This window comes from Euprymna scolopes, chromosome 23 (assembly GCF_053919585.1).
Source record: "Euprymna scolopes isolate OS-2025 chromosome 23, ASM5391958v1, whole genome shotgun sequence".
Lineage (NCBI taxonomy): Eukaryota > Metazoa > Mollusca > Cephalopoda > Sepiida > Sepiolidae > Euprymna > Euprymna scolopes.
This window is the reverse complement of record NC_136504.1, coordinates 22,009,334-22,035,833: the sequence shown is the minus strand read 5'-3', so window position 1 is coordinate 22,035,833 and position 26,500 is coordinate 22,009,334. Positions and strand designations below refer to the sequence as shown.

General features: G+C 30.2%; 1 protein-coding gene and 1 long non-coding RNA gene across 8 annotated transcripts in view; one reads left to right on the top strand and one right to left on the bottom strand.

Moving 5' to 3' along the window:
* Positions 1–26,500, bottom strand: part of LOC145245801 (uncharacterized) — a 454,171-nt gene that overhangs the window by 249,902 nt on the left and 177,769 nt on the right. The window lies entirely within an intron of this gene.
* Positions 1–26,500, top strand: part of LOC145245799 (uncharacterized) — a 445,127-nt gene that overhangs the window by 312,223 nt on the left and 106,404 nt on the right. The window contains exon 4 of one of the 4 annotated variants that reach the window (XM_080107443.1): positions 5,232–5,513. The exons of the other annotated variants lie outside the window; for them this stretch is intronic. The gene's annotated coding sequence lies outside the window, so the exon portion shown is untranslated. The remainder of the gene's footprint in view (positions 1–5,231; positions 5,514–26,500) is intronic. 4 annotated transcript variants of the gene reach the window in all.

The following is a 26,500-nucleotide window of genomic DNA, read 5'->3' as shown; positions in this document are numbered from 1 at the left end:
TATATATATATATATATATATATATATATAATTATATACATATACATGATGATTGTGACGTCTTATCAGATGAGTGCCACTCCATCAGTCACTGAAAGTACATGTGCCCGAAGATGACTTTACATACATATACATATATATATATATATATATATATATATATATATATATATATATATATATATATATATATATAAGGGTATTTGCTTGAAGCATTTTGCATAGAGCATTGAAAGTAATAATAATTTGATATAAGTTTGAAGACACCTTGTGAATTGGAAAAATTATACAAAGTAAAGGTAAATAAAAAGACAAAATTGTAAAATTCAATAAATTTCGATTTATTATTTATCTATTCAATAATCCCATTTTATGTCGCTGTGTCATCCAATACTGATCTAAAAACAAGCCTGAAGTTGGGATAGAAAACCCAGGTCAACCCAATATCAGCTAACTACCAAGTTGTGCCGACACTATCTTGTATAGAACCAAAGGTTTGATACAGTAGGGTTTATATTGCAGAACTTATAGAGGTCTTTGGTGCAGTCCTTAAGGAACTTTTGGGGCTATTTTGCTTAAGGTTTTCTGTTCGTTCTCGAGAAATGGGTGAGACAAGCAGTGGTCAGTATACAAATGTATACTCTACCTGACACAGATGTTTGTTGGCCACTGTTAACTCTGTACTCATGGTGTTAGTCATGTTTAGAATTTCAATGTTGAGTACTCCAAAACAGATTGAGAAATTATTTAAAGACACCAGATTTGATAGATCTCCAAACTTAAAATATACTATGTTTACTAGCTGTAGCGTATTTTTGACCCATAGAAGTAGGTAAGCACACGTACTGATGTTGTGTTGTGATTCGAAAGCGGCAGGCTTGATGCTTATCTTTAGGCTAAGGTAATCATAATCATTTAATAAAATAGCTAAGCACAATATAATAATAATATCAACACTTATACTCGAGTGGCTTTTGGGCCTAAATAATAGGTGACTTGTTAGTAAAAAAAATTGTTAGAAACAATGGACCAAAAATCATTATTAGGTACTGTTAATTTTTATTTTTTATTTCGGACTATTAGTCTCATCTTTATTAGTTGTTGTTTGTTTGTTTTTTATTGGTTCACAACGTTTCGGCCAACTTCCTCTGGCCTTCGTCAGGTGGTAACCGCGACGGATAGGAACTTCGAATCTCCTAACTGCATTCTCAGCCATCACTGCCATCCGTAGTTGTCGTCGTCTCACCACATTTTTGACCAATTACCTCTGGCACGCTTTGGGTGGGATTGAAACCGCTATCTTCAGACAATGTTCATCTGGAACCGTAGAGATTCAACGTCTCTATCAACTGCGCCACGGGCCCCGAAGGGCGATCAAGGTTGGATTCTTTGATCTTATAAATCCACATTTATTCATTATCTGATCTTCCATAGTCGGGTCCGTACCGATTGGTATATATATATATTATTCCTTAATTGGAATATTTTTATTTTGAGATGAGCATTTTTTTTAAGCGTGCCAGAGGTAATTGGTCAAAAATGTGGTGAGACGACGACAACTACGGATGGCAGTGATGGCTGAGAATGCAGTTAGGAGATTCGAAGTTCCTATCCGTCGCGGTTACCACCTGACGAAGGCCAGAGGAAGTTGGCCGAAACGTTGTGAACCAATAAAAAACAAACAAACAACAACTAATAAAGATGAGACTAATAGTCCGAAATAAAAAATAAAAATTAACATAAAAATGCTCATCTCAAAATAAAAATATTCCAATTAAGGAATAATATATATATATTATTAGGTACTATTCACTAGAGATTTTATAAAACTTTAAGCTAATGAACCAAGCAAGGCATTTGTTAATGAAAGGGTGACTGGTTGGTTTATGAACTGGGATTTTTTTAAATAAAATATTTAGCAAATATAGGGCATGAAACTGGGTACCTGAAATAAACGCTTAAGTCTATAGAGAGTCTAAAATAAAAATTGTAAACTTTGGTTTGTCGAGTTTCAAAAAGGAAAAGTTGTGAATAAGTCAGAGATTGAAACTGAACAGATTGATTCATATGATGGTGAAACTAGGATGATAAATATATAGCCACAACCTAAACGTTTGTGGTTTTGCTTTCCTTCCCAAATTATATTTACATCGGCAATTAAATCATTTCTCATCTTTAAAGAATTTCATTTCGCACTGAAGGATTGATTTGATTAAATTTACGAGCCGAAAACAAGGGAGGTAATTAGATTTCTAATTTGAATGATATTTGAGTGATAGACATTAGAGGCCTTGTAAGAGAATCTTTAACGGGGTGGAATGTAAGGATGGGAAGGGTGGTAGAAAATGAAGCCATGACACTTTTCTTGTTCTTTTATCTTGCTTTTCCCTTTTCTCTGGATAAAGGAGAATACTTTTATCTCTCATAGCTGCTCCCATCCAAGTCTGGAAACTTCTAAGTTAAATATTTCAACAATGCCATTAATTAAATGATTTCAGATGGACATGTTAGAAGAAGCTCAGAGATTGCAGCTTTATTTATCTAATGCTTCTTACGTGTGCGTCTTTATACTTTAGACTTACAGTGTTTCTCTCCCTCCACCCTTCTTCTCTCCCCTCTACCTATGATGTAATAAACCAAAACAAACAAAACACCCATGGAAATTATGTTAATTTATGATTAATTTCATAATGGGAGAGAAAATAATTGCTTCATCTAGAAAATTCTTTCATCCCTGCCCTTATCTTGAATCCTTTTCCTGCCCACCCCCTCCATTGTCTTTCTGGTTTTGACACTTATTATTTTTTTATAACTTGATTTGTCAAATCATTACCTTTTTGTATTGGTAGGTTTTTCTTCTGAGCTCAGTGTTTTGTTTACACTTTTGGCTAAGATCATTATAACAGACAAAAGATTCTTTATTTGCTTGTGTGCATATGTGGGTCTCTCATATATATATATATATATATATATATATATATATATATATATATATATATATATATATATATATATATATACTACCTTCATATTTTATGTATTCATTGTATGCGTATATATGTATAGATAGATATATATTAGTGTGCATCTTCCACATATTTTATTAATCTGCCGTTATACTAAAGCTGTTTGGCTACAGATTTTCTCTTTTATATTTTGATCCAACAAAATACACGCTAAAATATTCCTTAGATTTGAGATTAAGTTTTGACAAATTTAATTGATAATTATTATCTCTCTCTCTCTCTCTCTCTCTCTCTCTCTCTCTCTCTCTCTCTCTCTCTCTCTCTCTCTCTCTCTCTCTCTCTCTCTCTCTCAGAGTCTGTGTAAGCATCTCTCTGATTTTTTCTCGTTGCCACTTTATTTAACCCTCATCCTCTTTCTTTCAATATTGACAAAGAGAGACTGCAAGAAGATAAAAAACGCGACAATCGCGAAAATGTCTATTACTAAGTTAGTTTATTCAAGCATTTATGTGTTTGGATATCAAATAATAATAATATTGCTAATATTTATTTTTTATTAATATAATTTGAATTTTTTAACTTTTTTAATTAACATTGGTGCGTGACTTTGTGGCCACCCTGTATAAGATCAACAAGGAATGCTCTAGTTTTGTTTTCAATTGTTTTTCATCTGTGCTTACAAGTACCATTTTTTAATGAAGTAAATTGTTAGTGAAATAGAGAAAAATGTTAGTGCAGATGGAAAAAACTTGGTTGGTAATTTATTTTATTTCGATGGTAAAAAACAATTGGTAATCGTGAGAGCACTAGAGAACCTACTAAATATATCCTATCAGTATTATTCATTTCTAAAGGTTTGCTTCCAAAACTTACTTTGAAATACATATATATATTACACATGCACACACGGGGCAATTTCTGAAGGTTATTTAAAAATGTGTGAAGAAAAGAAAACATAAACTGTTTGCCACTTAAAATAATTATATAAAGGCAAGGTTTTAGCTTTTCTTGTTTGCCACTAACTTTATGGCTACTTTACGATTCCTCTGATTTATTAGTTGGAATAAAGACAACTCTATTATCGGTAGAAATTTGTGTGTGTGGACATTCTAGGCATAATATAATGCATGATTCGAAAGAAAAGTAGTTTAATATAGAAATCAATGAGATATAATTTATTTTTTGACAGGAATACAATGTAAATGATTATATTATGAAAATCAGGAAAACATAGCATATTAACATCACTGACAGATTACAGCTTTATTATAATAAAATCATGTGTTATATGTAATGCTATATGTTTATTGTAATTTTAATTTGTGATGTATTATATTATTTGTCAATCTGTGCCATCAAAAGGAACAAAAATTAACTTTGGCAATAACAAGTCCTAAAAAATAAAATAAATACATTTATTTAGTACCACGAGTACTGAACCAAATAAACTGAGGACATGAAATTATCCATATTTATTAATACAGCCAAAATATATAAAAATAAAAAAAAAACAGTGAAAATAATAAAAATTTTATTTAAGATACAAATTGATATACTTGTAAGGTAAGATCTACTTCATTGTTAAATTTCTTTTAAATATATTCTCTACAAAAATATTGCATCATATTTAAAGTATAATGTATATAAAATGAAACATAAACGAAAAAAGGTATTGTCACGGTGTCATTTTACCGCCCCTTTGTTTACATTAGAATGAAACAAACTCCTTCGGCAAAGACAGACACGTGACTGACATCCCCGACTATGTCTTGACCACCCATACTAAAAATAGCAATGAGATTTTTAACAACAAAGAAAAATGGAAAAAATATAATTTTTTGAAAACTAAACAAAAACAACGACTTTTATTTTGGACTGAGATTAATATATATACAGGCAATAAACACCCAGAGATTTTTGCCTTTAAAAAATCAGACCTTGAATTAATTATAGTCATTTGTTTGTTTATCGAGCCAATTTCTGTAACCTGAATGCTTTTCCATGAAGCCAGTGATTTTCACAGCAACTCTCTAAAATGATTCCGGAGCAATGAGCCTCCAAATTTCGACTTTGACACACCCTTGTCAAGTTGACGAGTTGAGCAGCTGAGGGAATCAGCAGCAGTGGTTCAAACAGCCCTTTTTAGGGCAAACAACTAAACTATAAATGTGATTCAAAACCGTCTTTTAAGGGCAACTCACAAACTACCTGAATGCGATACTTTACTCTCTGCTACTATCTGCCCTCTGAAACTCCTCTTTACAGCCAATGACTCATGCAGCTTCCTGCAGCTCCAGCTCACTCCTTCAATCCACTGGTTCTAGCTACAGGCTCCAGTGCTTCCAGCTACCAGTTTCAGTGCCCGTCGACGTCCAACTACTCATTCCAATGCTCATTGACGTTCAGTTACTTGCTCCAGTGCTCACTGACGTCCAGCTACTCACTTCCAGTGCCCACTGACGCCCGGCTTCGAATTCCAGTACCCACTGATGTACAGCTATCAGTTCCAGCATCAGACCCCGTCTATACAACTCAGACCAACCAGAGGTACGTTATCCTACCTCAGGGAGGCACAAATTTAAACCCTGTGAGACTCCTATTCTCGATCCTGTTTCATGATTCTCATTGCCATATGATTTACCATTTTCTCTTGGTAAATAAAACAATATCTATCATTTTTAATCGATCATCTGTGTTTGTCATCTCTTTGCTATTGCCGTTACCTCTTTGCCTTGTGTCTACCTTCTTAATTATATGGTCGATTGGCACCTTCACTTTTCGACCCACTACAACAAGTTTATTTAACATATGCAAGTAGAAATTAAGAATTAAATTTAAAGCAGAATTTTACACTATTGTTTATCGTATTAGGACAACGATTTTAACCTATATCTAACACCTGAGTAGTGTACATTAGAAGTGCTAATTTAATCAAAAAGAACACAAACCGAAAAGAACTAAATGTAAACATTTTTGTAAAAAACAAAAAAAAAAAAAAAAAAAAACAATAATAAGCGGTTCATAAGCCAAAAATAGGAAACTGTCAATGTCATAATTAATTTTTCACTGCTAATTTTATCTTCTCATTAAGTTTGTTAGCTGTTAGATTAAAAGTTTGGGAAATTTTTGTAGAAAACTGATTTTCTTTCTCTATGGCTCCTTACCTCATCTCCTGCTCTAACACCCACCAAACCTTTTCCTCAAGTTCTCACCTCTACCCAGCCCAATTTCGCATTCAAAATTCCTGCCTATCTTGTTTCAATATTTTATATTTCTATCAACTTAATTAGTATATCAAATATGAAAAGACAAAAATACTTAACCAGAAAATATGTTAGGCTTAATGAATTGGCCCTCCTTTGTATGAGGAGGAGGTATTCAATATTTGTATGAGCTAAAATAGTTGATTTAAATATTTGTACTTCTAAAGTCATGATTTTTAAGAATTATGCTGGACAAATTCTTTGATGAATCTCTGCAAGTGCAAAAGTAATTTGTATCTAGAAACTCATGTTTGTACATATATATATGATTCACACATTGCATAAATATATGATGCATATTTTTATTATGCATACATTACATACATATATGATGCATACACTAGATGCATATATGATAGACACAGTGCATGCATATAAGATGCAGATATTACATATATATATAATGCACATCTTATATATGATACATTACATGCATATATGATACACACATTGCTTACATATCTAATGCATACATTACATGCATATGTAATGCACACTTTTATCATGCACACATTGCTTACATATATGATGCATGCATTACATGTACATATAATACACATATTGCTTAGATAAGATGTACACATTACATATGTATATAATACACATATTGCTTACATATATGATGCACACATTACATGCATATATGATGCATACTTTTATTATGCATACTTTGCATACATATATGATGCATAATAAATGTATGCATATATGATACACACATTACATGCATATACGATGCATACATTACATACATATATAATGCACACTTTGCATGCATATATGATGCATGCAATACTTATATATAATACACACATTGCTTACATATATGATGCATACATTACATGCATATATGATGCATACTTACTTACATATACGATGCACACATTGCATACATATATGATGCATATGCTATAAGAATTTTCCCTTTGTTGCTGTTATACAAGGAAAAGGAAGCTTAAAGAAAATAAAGTAAGAAAAAGCGAAGAAGCCAAAAGTTTTAGGAAAAATAGAAATAAAGACCTTTGAACGTCAAATAAAAATATCTTTTTTTCCGGTTTTACTAAATATGTACGACCAAAATTATTCCCGATCGTTGCACGACTGACTGCTCCTGCTGTTTGTCATATAGAAACAACGTGTAAAGTTGTTTGAACCAGCAGGAGCCGAATCGGACAATTTTGTCGTGCCGGATTTTGATTATACATAAGAGGGTTTACTAAAATTGTAGGACTAAATTTTACAATTATTTGCTCCTGCTGCCGATTGGCTACGAAAGCAACTTTTACATGAACTTTCTACTGGGTTTTTCAGTGCAAAATATTGTAAAATTCTGTTGTATTATTAAAATAAAGAATAAAATGAATTTACTCACAAATTTCAATCGAGGTTATTTTTGGCAAATATATTTTTAGATTCATGTAAAAAGTATTCACAAAAAAAAATCTTTTAATATTATTTTTTTCCAATTTTGTGTGCCACTGTTATTCCGTTTTTTTTTTTTTGTTTGTTTGTTTTTTTGTTAAAAATCTTTGTAAATAAATAAACAAGTTTATATTTTTAGATTAGTCGTGCCTTGGTTTTACTAATTATGCACAATTAAAAATTAAACACAATTTCATGTACATCTAATTAAATTGTTAAAGCCTGGGACAATTATTTGGTACACTATTTAGAAAATTGTCTCAATCGTTAGTCAAAGCAACTTCGACACGAGTGATTTTAGTTCGTCAGCGCAAAAAGATCTTGTATTATTAAAATAACTGAAACTTGAGTAAATTTGTTTTATTGTTTGAGGTTATTTTTGGTAAATATCTTTTTAGCTTCATACCTAAAAATATTTGAAAAAATAAACTATTTCTTAAATATCCTTTCTTAAGTCAGAAAGTAAACAAAATAAATAAAAATACAACTATTTATGTGTTGCGAGATATTTCAAATTTTGTTAAAAATTTTCGTTTCAAAGTTTTAGAATATAGTTTGTGTTAAAAAAAAACAAAGTTAAATAAAAAACGTCACTTCAGTTTATTTAAGATTTAGTTTAAACTTTTTACTCCAGTTTAATTAAAAAAAAAAAAAACAGTAGTTGACAATATGACCACTTCAAAAACATTTGGAGAAAACTTTAAGAAAAACTTTTCCTTTGCTTTTTTTTTTTTTTTTTTTTTTGATCAATGTGCGCTGCTTGTCCAACCTGCAACGGGTGATATTCCGAAAGCCGTTCTTAACATGGAGAGGTTGGGGGGATAATTCCGAAAGGCATTTTCTTATTTTCAACCTCCCCATGTTGAGAATGGCTTTCGGAATAAACAGCTTTTGCAAGGTGGACAAGCAGCATACATCGACCTTTTTTCTTTTTCCTTTTTTCTTTTCTTTTTTTTTTTTTTTTTTTTTGATAAATGAACCAGAGTCGCATTATCATAAAACGGAACTTTATGCAATGTTATTTAAAAAAAAAAAAAAAAAAAAACTAATTTTTAAAAAAATAATAGTTATTTACTTGCCTCCCCACGAGAGCAGTTAGATATTAATGTTTTAAATGTGGGGTTAACTAGTTCCCAGAAAACAGGCACACGAGATTGGAAACATTGCTTCAGTCTTTAGGGATTTATTCTACTTTTTGAAAAGATTTTCTAGTGTTATGTTGCTATTGTGTTACAAAATTCACACCTAAAAAAAGTCACTTGTAAAATTTAATTTGAAAAAAAAACTCTCGGCTGAAAGTTGTGACTGACTAAATTCGTTTTGTTTTTATTTCAATAATAAAGAAATAAACATATTTATTTATTTATTTTGCAAAAATTAAAAATAAAAAAGTGGCACACTGGGGTGAAAAAAGTCTCAATCTTTAAGAATTTACCAAAAATAATCGCGACTGTGACTAAAGTCGTTTTATTGTTTATTTTAATAACAACATTTTTGGAGCTGACAGACTCAGTATCGCCCGTGTAAGAGGGAATATTTAATAAAAATCGGGAGTTTTCTTTTAGTAAATTTCTTTTTAGGCATGGACTTAAAAAATATTTGCCAAAAATAACCTCTCGAAACTCCTGAGTAACTTCGTTTAATTGTTTATTACAGATTGGTTTACAATATTTTATGCTGACGGACCAAGTCGATCGCCTGCGTCGAAGTTGCTTTAATCAACAGCAGTGGCAATTAGTCGTACGAGGATCGTACATAAAACCCCTTTTATTCCATTAGTTAACAAAAAGTTTACTCATGATAGCACAAAGCCAATGAGAACCAAGTTTATTGTTGGTCTTAAATCATGAAACATTTCTAGAGAAATGTTTGCCTTTCCAAGTGTACTCAGGCTATTTAAATAAGTAAATAACATAATTATATAGATAATGAAAATTGGAGCAAATTTTAAGCATTTTAAGATCATCTAATGGAAGTACAAAGATAAAAATTAACGTGCACAACATTAAAGTATCTTAAATAATGTCTTAGTATTATGAATTCGTCTAAGGACATGTATTTTAGCTAGTAGTGAAATGCTAATTCTTCTTGAAGTTGGACATTATGATGCTAAAGATGGTCCTTATAAATAAGAGGCTACATTCAAACTGACATAGTCAAATACTTTTTAGCTGAAAAATTTACTTTCTTTTCATTCTTTTGAAAAAATGTTTTTATGCTATTTAAATTAGATGAAATATTAAGAAGTATGCTGTAAGCATATCCATATTTTTGTGTAAAATCGCCGTTTTACGCAGTAGCAGCGACGTCATCATTTTGTGTCTAACTTCCATTGTGTATAATTTTTACAGATTCCGAAAGATACATCATTTTAAATATGTGCTAAAATTAAATTAACCCCACCTAGAACTAAAAATCTTTTAACAATTAAAATAATTTATAGTTTATATAATTTAAGTTATAGATGAATGTGCTGTGTTACAATTGTCAATAGTCAATTTTTATGTTGGAATTTTATTCTATTAAAATCTTTAAAAATTAATAATTTTTTAGAATTGTTTTGTTGTTGTTTTTGTAATTCAACTAATTATATTTTTGAGAAAGAAACGTTGAGTTTTTAACAATATAATATTGATTTAAGTGCATTTTTATTTACAACTTCAACATAAGTGAAATAAGTAATATATACGTAATATTTTTTCAATTATTTAAACTCTTCAGCTTTATAAAATGTTGGAACTTTTATGAACCTAAATTTGTTTTGTTTAGTTTTCGTAATATGTAATATGGGGGGGGGGTTGTAGAGCGCATAAAAAATATTTCTCCTCATATATTTAACGAAAACTGCTTTAAAAATACAAGTTAATTTAAAATTGAATGTGTATCGAAAATTTCATGAAAATCTTACCATTATTTATGCTAGATTTTTTTTAAACACAGGTATGTTTATGCTTTCAAAATTATCACTGTATGGGAACGTTATTTTAAGGTGTAGATAATGTAAACACGATTTGGTCTCGCATTTTCATTATTTTCGTACGCTGATTTTTTTTTTTTTTAATATTACTAGTTTATTTGAAGCTTTTCTTATAAATGATACAAAAGTTATGATGATAATATTAAATTAGATCACAGTTAATTTGTGTTACATATAGGGGGTCGGAACAAAAGAATGTCTTAATTCTTTGGAAATTATTGTGTTAACCACCAGAACCAACATAATTCAAATACTGCAAACCAGTTATTAGAGTAATTTTTAGTTGTTTCCTTGAGACAAATCATTTGTTTTGTTTTTTACTAGCCTTTAGACTTTGGATAAATACAAAAAAATTTTTTACATTTTTACTCTCAAATTATTTATGCCTCGAATCAATCTGATGCATTGTAAATGGGAGAAGAAGTAATAAAGGTGTATTATTTATTGTAAAAGTTTCTATTATTATTATTTGAGATTTTCAAAAGTAGAATTTGAGAGGCCATGACTTGAGAACCAGACGGCGGCAAATCTCTCCAAATTCCCACCATTCTTCTCACTGTTCTGCTATTCTTCTGCGTTTCATAGTGTTGGAGTGTGGGTCATCCTAATAATCACTCTCTTCTATTTGGTTCAATAGCTTTAGGTTTTAAAACAGTTTATATGACCTCAATAACTAAGGGAGCTTTAAATGTAATTATATTTTATAATTTTAGTTTCAAGAAGGTTAGGTTTTATGATGATAATGTCAATGATAGCAATAATCATTACTAGTACTAATTATTATTATTACCATCATATCCATGGCCAGTATTAATGCAACTAAATTCATGATGAATCAAAAGACAGTAATTGCCTTTTCTTTTTTGAATTCTTAATAATTCCCTTGAAATCTATGCAAATAATAATTTGTAATGATCCAAGATTACTCAGCTAAACATTCATTCTTAAGGGTAAAAATGAATTGAATATTTTCATGATTTCACAGCAATTATATCAATCAGTTTTAACCAAAGTTATCAACTTGAAAACATTATTCTCATTAAACTTGAAATACACCTTGTATGTGTGTGTGCGCGCACACACTAGATATTAATCAACAGTAAGATACTTTTTTAGTGCAATTTTCCAACCGTGAAGGATTACTTAGGTATGATTGAAAATGTTTCAATTTAGCTTCTGCTGTTTGTATGCATGGGTGAATGTTTCATTAGCTGAGTCTAATGATGCGGCATAGTAAGATTTAAGCTAAAATAGTCACAGATCAGAAAAGAATGAAAATGGATACACATGATTAAGTGTACTATAATACCTGTCAAGTGAAAACCTTTTCACACTCTTTCTTAAGATTCTGTTGCATATATGATAGAGAAGTATCCATACTACAGCTTTAACTCTGACCATAAGAAGCTAACAACATCTATACCTCTCATTGTAGGAGATGGTTAACATATGTATATATTGGAAGACAGTTGATGTTTATAAGAAGCCTGTGTTTCTTATACTGTTTTATAGGCATACGTAGGTTTTAGGTTTACTGTACTTAACGATTTTCTCTTGAAAAACTGTGTCCAGTTGAGAACATCAATTTGTCACGGATACCTCCTGAACTGAAAATTCAGTTCTTTCTGAGACAGAAAAAAAACATTGTTTTAATCATAAATTATCCCGGATATGGTTTCAAGTGATGAAATACTGATATTTGATTATTTTCTTAATAAAACAATATTATCAAATAGTGCATTCTTTTTTTTATTTTCATAATAGGAAAATTTCCAAATAGCTAATAAAAATAAAGTTTATTTTAATAAATTGTTTTCCAATATAGCCTTTCTACTAAAATTTAATAGAAGTACCATTAGAATTCAAATACGATTGAAAATTATGTATTAAAATATTTTATTCTTTTTAATTATTCTTTATATTATTATTATGAGCTACAGCAACATGACCATATGAATAATTGGATCATTTAAATATGTGAACTGATTTAGGATCAAAATATCACTCTCTAAGACCTCACTTAAGACCAAAGTGTAATATTGACTACTGTGCAAAAATTGTTACACACAAAAAAACATATATATAGCAAAGTGTATTATATATGTATATATTGATCATAACGATAACCACACTAGCTGTGAGATTGTATAATGCTCTTTATGAACTGTTCTCCAGATTTTCCTTGATAGCGTCAATAATTGTCTGGGAACCCACGGCCTACTTTAACCTTGCCTGATAGTTGAGTGTCTAGCTGCTCTAACTAAATCTCTTGAACCCTCTGGATGACACTGTACTGTGATCAAATGTGTCTACAACATTCCTGCAACAAATACATTTGGTCTGCAGCATTATGACTCAATTCAAACTTGTAACAAATAAATTTCCGAATGACTGCATTGCATGTGCATTTGTGTAGCTTTCACACATGGAATGAACAATGTATAATGTGTCAGTACCACAAATTCCATGATACTACTAATCACAACAGGTACATCCCCTGGCTTGAATCGTTTTGGTCAGTTTATATACATACCACAAACGAACAAGTATACAAGCATGGCAAAACTTTTAACTTGCTCTTAGAGAAAGAGAGAGAATGTACACAATTTTTTTTTTTCAAAAGAAAAATTGATCAGAGTGTGCAATTGCCTGTGCAAGAGTTCAAACTTTCAAATTCTAGCAGAATGTTGATAGCTAGAAACTCTCTGAGATCTTTCCCCATACGTTGTATTTTCTCACTGTCACTTCCAAACCTAACGCTTCTTCCTCACTTACTTGCTTATTTTCTCTTGTCCACTTATCTCCTCTCCTATTTCATTGTCTCACTCTCATCAGATCAGCACTAAAACAAATAAGAGAATGATGTGTGGATGGTGGTTAAACACATGAGAAGTTTTCTTTATGCTTTTGCATATGAGTCTCGCATTTCTTTGTCTTGTGGCTGAGATTACAAAGTGGCATCAGTTACACTGAGTTATATCAATCTTTCAGGATTTGAAAAGAGAAGAAGCTGCTTTCCTACAAAATCAGCTTGATAAATTCCCTTTATTTATGACTTCAAATTCCACCAGGAGAAAAATATTACAAATTTTAATTTTAGTAGAATTCTATTGAACCGCCATCAATACCTACTTTGCTCTGGTAACCCCGCTTCCCTCTCTCTCTCTATTTCTCTCTTTCTTTCTCTCTCTCTCTCTCTCTCTCTTTATTTCTCTCTTTTTCACTTACCTCTCCTTTTATTCACCTATGTTTCCCATTTTCTGTTTCTATCACTTTATATCTTTTGCCTATTTCCCCAACACCTTTCCTTTCTTTTTTTTCATCAATCTCTCTTATTTTTATTCATCTTCCTATCTATCCTCTTTCTCTTTCTTTCTTCCCTTTTTGAATTTTATCATGCCCCTTTCACCCTTTTGCAACTTCCCTTTCATTCTTCCATCTACCTAAAAGTATAATTCTTAAATCTTGCTATATCACATTTTTTCCAGTCAGCAATTCCTTTTTCACTACCCCCATCTCCAAACAGCAAAACCCTTCCAGATATTTGCAGGAACCGTATTATGACTCATAGAGTAGTAAATGAGAAACTAACAAAGCGTTTCACACCAAATGGCATATCGAAATTGCCGCCACAAACAACATTTGCCCTATTAATTTGCAAGCCTTTGTTATGAGGGAGGAATCTCTCTGAAAAAAAAAAAAGACTTGTATGATACAAAAAACATATGCTGCAGAAATTTTACCTTCATCAATTTTCCCAGTTATTTGGATAGTCTGTTTTCTTTAAATAAAACTAACAATAGCATTAAAACTTCAATGTCATTATCTGCACACGGATACACATGAAAGCCAGTTGTGTATAATAAAAAGAACAGGTCTCTCTCTCTCTCTCTCTCTCTCTCAAGAGGCTACCATTCAATCTAGGTATTCAGCAACGGAAATACTCTTTTAAACTTAAGCATTTAAGACTAACCAATTGATAGAAATACTTAGACACATATAAAAATGCTTTGGTAAGCAAATGACACTGTTCTTTTGATTAAATATAATAACAAGTAACTTGTTGAATTAATTAAACATTTTTAATTATAAGTAGAAACATAAACCAGCATCTTATTCTCTGAATTATAAGCAGTTGAAATTAAATTTTTAATTGCTTCTTAAGGATACATACAATTCATACACGCACATATAAGTGGGGTTGTATCTTTGAAGATACAAATTTTGTTTGTCACTTACAGTTTCACTCCTAGATTAATAATAAAACCATATTGGCATTGATTAAATTTAGCTCGCTACATGCCTCTAATACTAAGAATCCTTTCTTCATTACATGGGTAACTTCTTAACTAATATATATATATATATATATATATATATATATATATATATATATATATATATATATATATATATATATATATATTATTTTTTCACCGTATTTGAAAACTGATTTTACAAATATTATAGTGATTATTATGATGGATATTAATTATTGCTGATATTGGAAAGTGCTTGTACAAAAAGAAATATAAATATTAATATATCATATTCTGGGTATTGTAGCTCTGCTGGAATACTTTCTCACACGACCTTATATATATTTTATAAACCCATTCACCCATGTCTGGGTGTATGTACACGTTTTTAGGCGAACCATCTTATCTACTGCTGCTTTATATATCAAGATACCATTGAGATTCACACCTGCATCAGAAAATATCTACCTTAGATCATCTTTTTCTTTGATCATTTCTATTTGATCTGATGGGCTGTTCATGCCTTGTTGAACTATCTGTGTCTACCTCCCCTGTCTCTCTGTCTCTGTCTCTCTGTCTCTGTGTCTCTCTCTCTCTCTCTCTCTCTCTCTCTCTCTCTCCTGTCACATTAACTCTATACGATTAGAACAAGATTACTATTGTCAAAGTTCTAGTGCATTTACTTACCCCCTTTCTTTCTCCTAACATTATTCTTTACATTTTTCTCTCTTCTGTTATATATATATATATATATATATAACAATTTGATTAACTGCAATTAATATATATATATATATATATATATATATATATATATATATACAGGCATGACAGAAAAGATTAAACACTAAGATAAATAGTTTTTCTAAGATTGATATATTCTTATTTATATTTACAGATCAGAATAGTGCTGAAATAACTTAGAGTATCTCATTAAAATTGCATCTAACAACATTGAAGCATGCCATGTCTCAAAAAAGCATCAGATCTATCAGAATTTATGCTAGGACGAATCATTGATTAACATGAAGGTGGTCTTAGTCAATGCAAAATAGCAGAAAATCTTTCAATACCCCTTCCTACTGTTAATAGAGTGATCGTACAATTTACAAGAGAGAACAAAGAGTGCACAAATCCTCATCCAGAAAGAACTCTGCATCTTGTGAAAAGAAATGTTGAAGAGGATACTTGGTGCAAAGCCTCTGACATTGCAACACAAGCTAATGTCAATCCCAGAACAGCTGTCATGTATGTTCACAAACTGGGCTACTATGGTAAAGCTGTGAGAAAGAACTCTCTTCTTCGTCCTGCCAATATCAAAAGGAGAAAAGATTGGGTTAGTCAGATGGTGGAGAGACCTTTTGGACCAATGTCATTTTTTCTGATGAATCACGATTTGCATTATTTCCCAACAGTGGAAGTGTATAGGTATGCAGGCTCTCTCAGTAATAATTTCACTTAAAAAGACTGCAGCTAATGCTGAAACAGGGGGTTTCTCGGCTATGGTATGGGGTGCAATTTGGTGTGCTGGTCGCTCAGACCTAGTGGACTGCAAAGGAAACATCAATTCTGTTAAATATGTTATATATTACATGAAGGACACCTACTAATGGTAAAATGAATCAAGTTAACTCCCTTTTTATGGGAGATGGAGCTCCTTGTCACTCTGCTAGGGTGACACAACATTGGTTTAGCCAAAATGGGATTAATAAACTTCCACGGCCAAGTCAGTTCCCAGATATGAACCCAATTGAAAACCTTTGGGGCATATTAGACCAGAATCTTCGCAAAAAAAAGGAAGCCATCTTCTAAGTCTAAACTTTTAGCATTATTGCGTCTGACATGGCAAGAAATTCCTCAATATGATATTCCTCAACTGATCAATGTGATACCTAGAAGGGTCCTAGTATTAAAAATAACAAAGGAAATGTCAACTAAGTATTAGTTATTAAATTTGTGACCATATGTGTTTTATTTTGTTCTATAAACTTTATGTTTATTGAAATAAACTGTTTCTATGGGTGTCTATTCTTTTCTCTCACGTCTGTGTATATGTATAAAACGTATACCCATGGACATGCATGCTTCTAACTTTCCTAACCCAGAAAAAAAAAGGATAGGAAAGCTAGAAATATGCATGTTCATGGGTATACCTTTTATGCACGTAATAATATTTAATAATATCTCTCTCTCTCTCTCTCTCTCTCTCTCTCTCTCTCTCTCTCTCTCTCTATCTATCTATATATATATATATATATATATATATATATATATATATATATCCTTTTGTAACAAATCATCTCTTGCCTTTAACAATTACCATAGCAACTAGCAAGAAGAGAAGCAAATGGTTATAATACAGCCATTATTCAAAAAAAAATGTCCTGACACCAGCTTCTTTTTATCTATCTGTCCATTTATCTATATCTGTTTCTCTATTTCTCTCTGCCCTCGCCTTATTGAAATATTTTGCTGACTTAAGACACGTTATAGCACTTACGTTGATATTAGTCTATCATCGCATTGCATAATATTTATTGCTTTCACAATGACAGTTGAATTTGTCAATAAAAGTAAGAAGAATTCTGTACATCTTAACATAAAAAAAAACATTGATCAAAAAAAGCAATAGAATATATTTTCAGTCGTTACATCAATAAACCTTAACCAAAATCCTGTATCTCAAAATAAAATGGTAAGCATTTATTTAAAATCCTTGCAATTCTGTTAAGATATATGATATTTATGATATTTTTCATTAATGAATCGACTAGTGAGAATATGAATAAAAAACAAACTACAGAAATCTGTAAGTGACTACTCTGTTGATTTCTGTTGAGAATTTGGTTCGACATTCAGAAGTAAATATTAGTATATCGTTTCTTTTTATCTTTGCTTATAACATTGAGGAATGAAAATCTTTCTTTTTTATCAGTCAAGAATAAAATGAACGATTCGGTAAAAATTCATGTTAATTTCAAATGTATTTATTTGTTTAAAACTCTTACACATGTCTCAAAAGTTTTCATCGTTTATAGATATACATATCCAGAAAAAATCCAAAATATGTTTAATAATAAAGTATTCATGCATACATCGTGCATATATATATATATATATATATATATATATATATATATATATATATATATATATATATATATATATATATATATACTCCTAACATTAGGAATATTTGGAAATTTTTATTGTATTGACAGAACAAGATTTTACCAATAAAATTATCAACAAAACACTCAAAAATAAAAAAAGCAATAGACCTTTTCAAAAACTTTTTTTACAAAAAATTGATTTCATTTGTTGCTATGTTTTCAAAAACGTTTTTTTTAAAAACATTCAAAACCTTTTTCTCAAAAACATTCAAAAAGTTTAAAATTGTTTTTATCTGTTGTTATGTTTTAAAAACTTTTCTTAAAAACATTTAAAAACTTTACCTAAAAAACATTCAAAACCTTTTTTACAAAAAATTGTTTCCATTTCTTGCTATGTTTTCAAAATCTTTTCTTAAAAAAGACTTTTCTTACAATTCTTACAGAGAAAAAAAAACTTTTTTTACAAAAAATATGTTTTCATTCGTTGCTGCACATTACTAAAAAGATAAATATTTATTCATGCAAATTTTTTTTAGAAGAGAGTCCTGGGGACTATTTATGGAGGAACGTTAAGTTTAAAGAATGATTTTGTGATTTACTGTGAAAGCAGTAAAATCACATGCTGCTTTTTTGCACACAGATGGAAAAATTATACCAAAAATAGAAGAAAGATGCCATAAAAGTAAAATAACCTTACAAGACCAGAAATAAATGTCAACAGAATTTCCTAAGAATTGATAATCAACTAATTTCCTACAAAAAAAAATTCTACCAATTGTATTGACTGATTGTGCTTTTGAGAAATACACCTCTATGTATGAAACTGACAGATATAGGTATAATTTCTATTATAACTTAACTCTACTAGCTAGAGTAAATATCCAAAGATAGATTCATAATACAGTAAAACAATTCAACCCTTTAACGAGCACAACACCTAAAATACTTGAATGCTAAAACATACTGTTATGATGGATGCTGAAATAGTGCTTGTAACCCAACTACTAAGTTATAGTTAGAATATTTTAAAGGTAAGTCTCCATTATAACTCCATTTTTAAATCAGAATCAGTCCAATGGTTCTGATGTTCACTGCTGAGTTTTAGTTTTATACAGAACAAGAAAGAACTTCGTGAATTGGAAAAAATCACTTGTATTTGACAGCAATATGAACAGTAGACTTGTTTTTTTTTAAGCCTATATATTAAAAAGGGTGAATTCCACTAACACCTAAAATAGTCATTTAAGCATGTCTGAAAGGAGTATAAATGTTCAAAGTTGAAAATGAACAATTTTTCTTATAACTTTTATATTAAATAAATTTTAATAAACTCTAAACTATTAAAATTATGCTAAACCTATCATTTTTATGCTTTTGTTTCCGTTTTATTTTAAAAATGTGAAGGAATTCAACATTTTTAATCGAAAGGCACACACACATACATTTAATGTAATGGAGCTAAAAACTTATAATTGAAAATGTAACCAATTATCTTTTCAACGATCAGTTTTAGATTTCTTATTACTAAGCTGAATGAATTCCACATGAAGTAACTTTGATTATCATTCGATTCAAGATAAAACCTACCTTTTACGTTCGCTATATTCATTTTCGTTATGTATATCTATGATTGTAGTTCCAAAAGTAAAGCTTTCTATTTGTTTTTAACTCACAAAGTTGTAAAGAGACTGGTACCATTAAAATGAGCAATCTTTTATGCTCCAGAATTTATTTTTCTACATAGTCACACCATTTTCAATGCACTTTTGCCAAAGATTTAATGATATATATTTGCTTCTGACACACACTATCACAGGAGTGGCTTTCTTGGAGTCTCACACTGTTAATATCTGCAAGACAGGGATGAAACTTTCAGGTCATTAATGCATAAGTTCAGTCATCAAACCAATGCAATTTGCAATAATCTCTGATCTATTTAGGCCAAATAAACAACAGGAGGCATTACACCTCTTGTATCTATATATCTATCTTTCCAATATTATATTGCAAGTTTTTTTTTTTTAATATATATGGCAATTAAGCAACACAGAATTTTCCACGTTTCATCTTCGTGAGGATTCATCAGGCTATTAATATTCACCCCGAGGGTGAATTCCAGAAAATTCTGTGTAGCTTAATTGCTATATATATTTTAAAAACTTACTACTTAGCTCTACTTACGTATTGGGCGCTGGCGAAGTTAATTACGGAAAATAGGTACATAAAAGTTTATGTATATGCATGAAATAATATATATATGTGTGTATATATATATATATATATATATATATATATATATGTATATATATATATATATATATATATATATATATATATATATATGTTATAAGTTGTTAGCCTTATGGACACTTTCTTAAAGTGAAACACATCGTTTATTTATAGCTTGCTTGCCATTAGTATATTTTATATTTTTATACTACACACACACTTATATATATATATATAAAATTGTTAAATTTTTATTTATTTATTTTTTTTATTAGTGATTAATTTCTTTCTTTTTTTTTTCGCTCCCTGAGAAAGGAGTTATTTGCCCTTTGTTTACATTTTTCTTCGCCCACATTTTAGGACGTATTTACTTTTTTATTTTATTTAAATATCATTTATTAATTATTAATTAATAATTATGCACATGCATGTATATAGATGACTTTTATGCACGTAGTAATTATTAATTAATAATTAATAAATAATATTTAAATAATATATATATATATATATATATATATATATATATATATATATATATATGCATTTGTTCCCTAAGAACTAATAAAAATTACATTTTTTGTAAAGTCCCGTATGCAATTTACAGTGTTATCAACTTCTCCTCTTCTAGTTTATATTCTATTTACAGAAAATGTAACGACAAATTATATCTGTCAAATTTTCGGCAGGCTCCATTTTCTCGTCATGAAACCCAAGATTCCATGTGATGTAAACTTCTTTAAATCATAAAGTTATATATCTATAATATAAAGATGAACGTCTGTGTGTGTGTCTGGTCACGAATAGGCTCCTATATGGTTGACTATTATAGAAAACTGATCACATATAATGATAGAAGATGCATCGAGACACAGGAATGGGTATGTTTGATCTGGCATAATGATGATTCATTAAAATTGTAGGGGTCCGCGTACGTTCCTGGTCCACAAAGTATGGAAATAAAAATTTAAAAAAAAAAAGTTTACAAGTGTTTTTGATATAGATGTACATAATAATACTTTGATAAGTATGTTTTAACTTAAATAGGAATGGTATAATAAAATTGTGGGGCCTGCGTTCGCGCCTGGCCTCCATAGAATGGAAATAGGCGCAAACTTTAATAAAGACTTTTCATATCTATCTGCGTAAGTATACTTTGATAATTGTTTCAGTTTGAAGAAATATGGTATGCCTGACCTCCATAGAATGGAAATATGTCACAAAGTTTAACAAGGTTTTTTTAATATATATCCACAGAATATTGCGATAAGTGTTTCAGTGTGAACAGGTATGGTATAATAAATTATGGGGTTTATTTATTTTATTTTTACTTTCATCATATTTTGCTTTGGTTTTGATGCCCCCAAATTCGAAGCTATCTCTTTACAACCCTTCCTTTTCATAACCTATCATACTTTCATAAATCAGAGTCCATTTTCTGTAGGCTGTTTTTGAACCCAGTCAACGACGGGTACTTTTGCTAGTATATATATATATATATATATATATATATATATATATATATATATATATATATATATATATAAGCTTTATATGTGTGTGTGTGTGATAATTTATGTCAGAAAGACTTTCGTGACCCAGTGCTAGGTCACACCGATTCCTCCATTAAAGATTGCAGGCCTAAGTCTCTTGAAATGGATTGGATTTGGTGCCATATTGATTTGTTGGTTTGATTCTGGTAGAACTCCTTCCACCCTTCCATGACTCATTTGTATGGCATTTGTTTACATATTTAATGGATGAATCTATATGAAAAGCCCTGACAATAAAAAGGGTTAAAACAAGAAGAATAAGCAATAAGTGTTCATCAAGTAATTACTTCCGAATGTCACTTAATCATAGATTAATAGATCAGGGACGTAAGTATTGATCTGCAGTTGCTTCTTGCATATTAGCATGTAAGATTTGTGCTTCTGATTGAAAAATGCGATAACATTATATATATATATATATATATATATATATATATATATATATATATATATATATATATATATGACAAGATAATATTTTATGTGAAAAAACTTTATTCAGTTGATAAGACGTTTTGGTATATTCATATACCTTTAAGAGATATCCAAAAGCCAAACAAATAACGACGTTTTATCATCGATGATAATATTGCGAATGAATAAGGAAAGATAATTTACAGGGGAAAAGAAAGAGAATAAAGCTGTAAAAAAACAAAAGAAAAACTGAAGTGGGAAGGAAAATTTTCTAGTTCTCTTTCTCCTTTGTCTTGTTTGTTTTCTCTCTCTCTCTCTCTCTCTCTCTCTCTCTCTCTCTCTCTCTTTATATATATATATATATATATATATATATATATATATATATATTCAGATAAACGAAACCATATATTTTATTTACTATAAAATAAATCAGTCAATAACTAGATATATTCTAATTTATGTTAGTTTTTTGTCTTTTTTCATACAGTGCTTAATCACAATGTAAAATAATATGTCTTAAAAATACATTAAAATCAAAATTTATTAGTTTTAAAAATGGTAAAGTAAATATCTAAAACGTGTTAAATATGCACATATTTTCTCAAACGTAAAATACATTTGTGTGGAGGAGTTAATTTATAGATTTTTAGCGTTAATGGTAGTTTAAAATCAATAAATATTTATTTTATTATTACAACTAGCAGTGGAAGATTTTGTTTAAGTAGAATCAAATAAAAAAAAGATAATTAAAAAAAATCGTTTTGGTATCGGAAAATATGCACAAATTTTTCCGATTCTGATACCGATTCCAATACCCCCCAAAATTCTTATTTTTCAGAGTCCTGATTAATCGTCCGACATTATATATATATATATATTCTGGTTAGTTACACATGTTTCGGTTACCGAAACGTATTAACGATCCAGTGACTTCATCAGACATTACAGAAAACGTTTTCTGTAATGTCTGATGAAGTTACTGGATCGTTAATACGATTCGGTAACCGAAACATTTGTAACTAAGCAGATAAAACGGTAATAAAAAAAACAATATACATATATATGAGAGAGAGAGAGAAAGAGAGAGAGACCAATTTCTTTCATTCACCTATGATATGTGCTTAATGTCATATTTCAGAGGCACATATGTCACTGTTGATAGGTTAAGGTCAGTAAAGAGAATGTCAACAAAATAAATATATTCATGACAATATAATAAAAATAAAAAATCTTTTAAAGATAATAAAAAAGACCATAGCAGATTTTAATAAAGATATGTAGCTTAAATGCTAACATGGATTGATAGGAGTTTCTCGCTGCTTATCTCCCTTTTGTCTTAATTTTTTTGTTTTTATAATTACTAGCGGGGGGGGTATACCTGGCTTTGCCTGGGTGTTTCGAGGTGTGGGTGCTCGGGCGGGTGTGGGGGTGTTAATCAAAACATAAGAATAAACGAAGTAAATCTACATATATATAAAAGTGAACGTGTCTGTGTGTGTGTCTGTGTACATTTCCCTATGCAATAACTCTGTCAATTTTTAGTCTACAGACTCGAAATTTGATATACAGGGTACTGAGATTTGGAAACATCAATGTGATCGGTTTTTGGCCAGAAATTTGACGATTAAGGGGCCAAAAACATTAATTTCTTCACCCTGAAATCAGCAGTTTTCTACGGGGGGGGGGTCAGCAAAAACCGTCCTCTCATGACGAGTTCGGTTCTACGCATGCGCAAATGACGTCGGAACTTGATTTAGTTTAAAGAAAAAAAAAACACGACCTGATTTCTTCGTCGTCATCTTAGCTCAGTTGAGCGCGGCCTCATTATCTAAAGGTTTTGGGTTCGAATCGTGGTGTGAGATGTCCTTTTCTTTTCTTTTTTTCTCGATTTTTTAAATTTTAATATTGAAGCTGGGTTATTTAAGCCATTTTTTACGTTTTTTTTTTGGGGGGGGGGTATTTTTCAGATTTTTTAACGTTCGTTTTTCTGTTTCGCGTTTTCTTTTTTTGTTTATTCCATTTTTACATTTAACATCGTTCGTTCGCCTTACGTTAGTTTTTTTACTTCGCTTATTCTCATGTTTTGATTAACACCCCCCACCCCCGCCCAAGCACACACACTTCGAAACACCCGGGCAACGCCGGGTACCCCCGGGGTTATTTAAGCCATTTTTCATGTGTTTTTTTTTTTGTTTTTATTTTTCAGATTTTTTAAAGAAGTTTTAACGTTCGTTTTTCTTTTTTTGCGTTTTCTTTTTTTGTTTTTCCGATTTTTACATTTAACATCGTTCGTTTGCCTTACGTTAGTTTTTTTGTGTTTTTTTTTCGATTTTTTTAAGTTTTAACATTTTAATATTTAAAAATATTTACTTCGCTTATTCTTATGTTTTGATTACACCCCCACCCCCCGCCCGAGCACATACACCTCGAAACACCCGGGCAACGCCGGGTACCCCTCGCTTTTACATTTAACATCGTTCGTTTGCCTTACGTTAGTTTTTTTGTGTGTTTTTTTTAAATACTAGCATTTCAGTCCAGCGTTGCCCGGGTGTTTGGATGTGTATGTTGAGCAAAAAAAAAAAAAAAAGTGGTAGTAGGAAGGCAGGCTCGAACCCATACCGCAAAGGAGGAAAAGAACGGGGTAAAACGTAACGTTTATACTGTTACGACCACCGCCAAACCGGAAGCGACATTTTTTAAAATTAAGGCTGGACAATTGATTCTTAAGAATCAATTAAGTGTAAGACAGATAACTCTCTATTAACTGTACATAAGAGATAAAGCTTCTTTACTTTTTAACAAATACTTGATTGTTTGTATTTTTTTTTTTTTTTATATTAATATATAAATTTACAGTTCAATTTGATGATGAAAATTAAGTCTAATTAGTAAAAACTTAAATAGATTTAAACCACTTCTATTGCCAATACATATACAACTTATTTATTGCAGAAATTTCTAAAACCTGTTTCTAAGACTTTCATATCCAATCATGGTTTAAAGTTTAGGTAAATTTGAGAAGCCTGCCATGGACAGATATTTCATATTGGATATTTACACTCACTTTAAGTTTTTGGTTTTTGAGTTTGTTTTATTCTTTTTTAACGATTTAATATCTCTGCTTTTTGTTCTTCAAATATTTTAAGTTCATGATTAATTTTACAAAAAGAGACTTTTCCTTTCAGTTTTGTTTTTCTCTATATTTTCCATATTTCTCATTTTCAATTTTATTTACTGTGCCTTCCTTTTTAATTCAATAGTTTAACCATTTTCTGCTCAATCCGAAAATCAAAGTATTTAATTTATTTAACATTAAAAAATTTATTATTATTATTATTATTATTATTATTATTATTATTATTATTATTATTGTTGTTGTTGTTGTTGTTGTTGTTGTTGTCATTGAATCTTGATTATCATCATCAACAGCACAACATTATGATTACTTATATGTATAAGAACAATTAAGTTATCCTATTTTATGTCTTCACTAATAATAATAATAATAATAATAATAATAATAATAATAATAATATGTTAATACTAATAATAGCTTCAGGTCTTTGGATGAATAACTTCAAAAAAGGGTGGGACTGACTCATTCACTGATAACAATATTAAATGAAGTTGATTAAAGATTTCTCATTATCACTGGAATTTCTGCCCCTCCTCATTCTTGTTTTTTCTTCGATTCCTCTTAGCCTTCTATCTATCTTTATTTATTCTCTTCCACCTCCTCCTCTTTAACAATTACATATTTTATTCTTTGTACCTTTCAGTTTTTCATCACTTTTTCACTTTCCTCCTTTTACGGTTTTCTTTTTGCTTCACACTTTCATTTTTATATATATTTATCCTACATTTTCCCTTCTTTTTCCATATCCTTCTCATTTTCCATCCTTTTTTCTTTCTCTCTTCGTTCCCATTTACCACCCCTATTTTTCTCTCTCTTTCCCCCTCCCCCTCTCTCGTTTTTTCCTTTTTCTCTTTCGTTTTCTCTTTTCATCTCTCCCTTCTCAACTGTTTATTTCTCTTTTGTCTTCTCTGTACACTTGAAAATGTCTAAAATGTATTTCTTGATTTACAAAATTGTCATTCTATGTTTGTCTTTTTTATTTTTTTCGGTAAAATTGTTATCTTATGTGTGCCATCTAGAATAAAACAAAAGTTTCATAATGCTTCATTAGAACCAAACATTTGTGATTGACTTAAATTATGCAGTAAAATGTAAATCTAACAACAGTTCAACCCTACTTGGCCTTCGGGACAAGATCAAAGTGCAGTATCTGTTCTTCAGATAC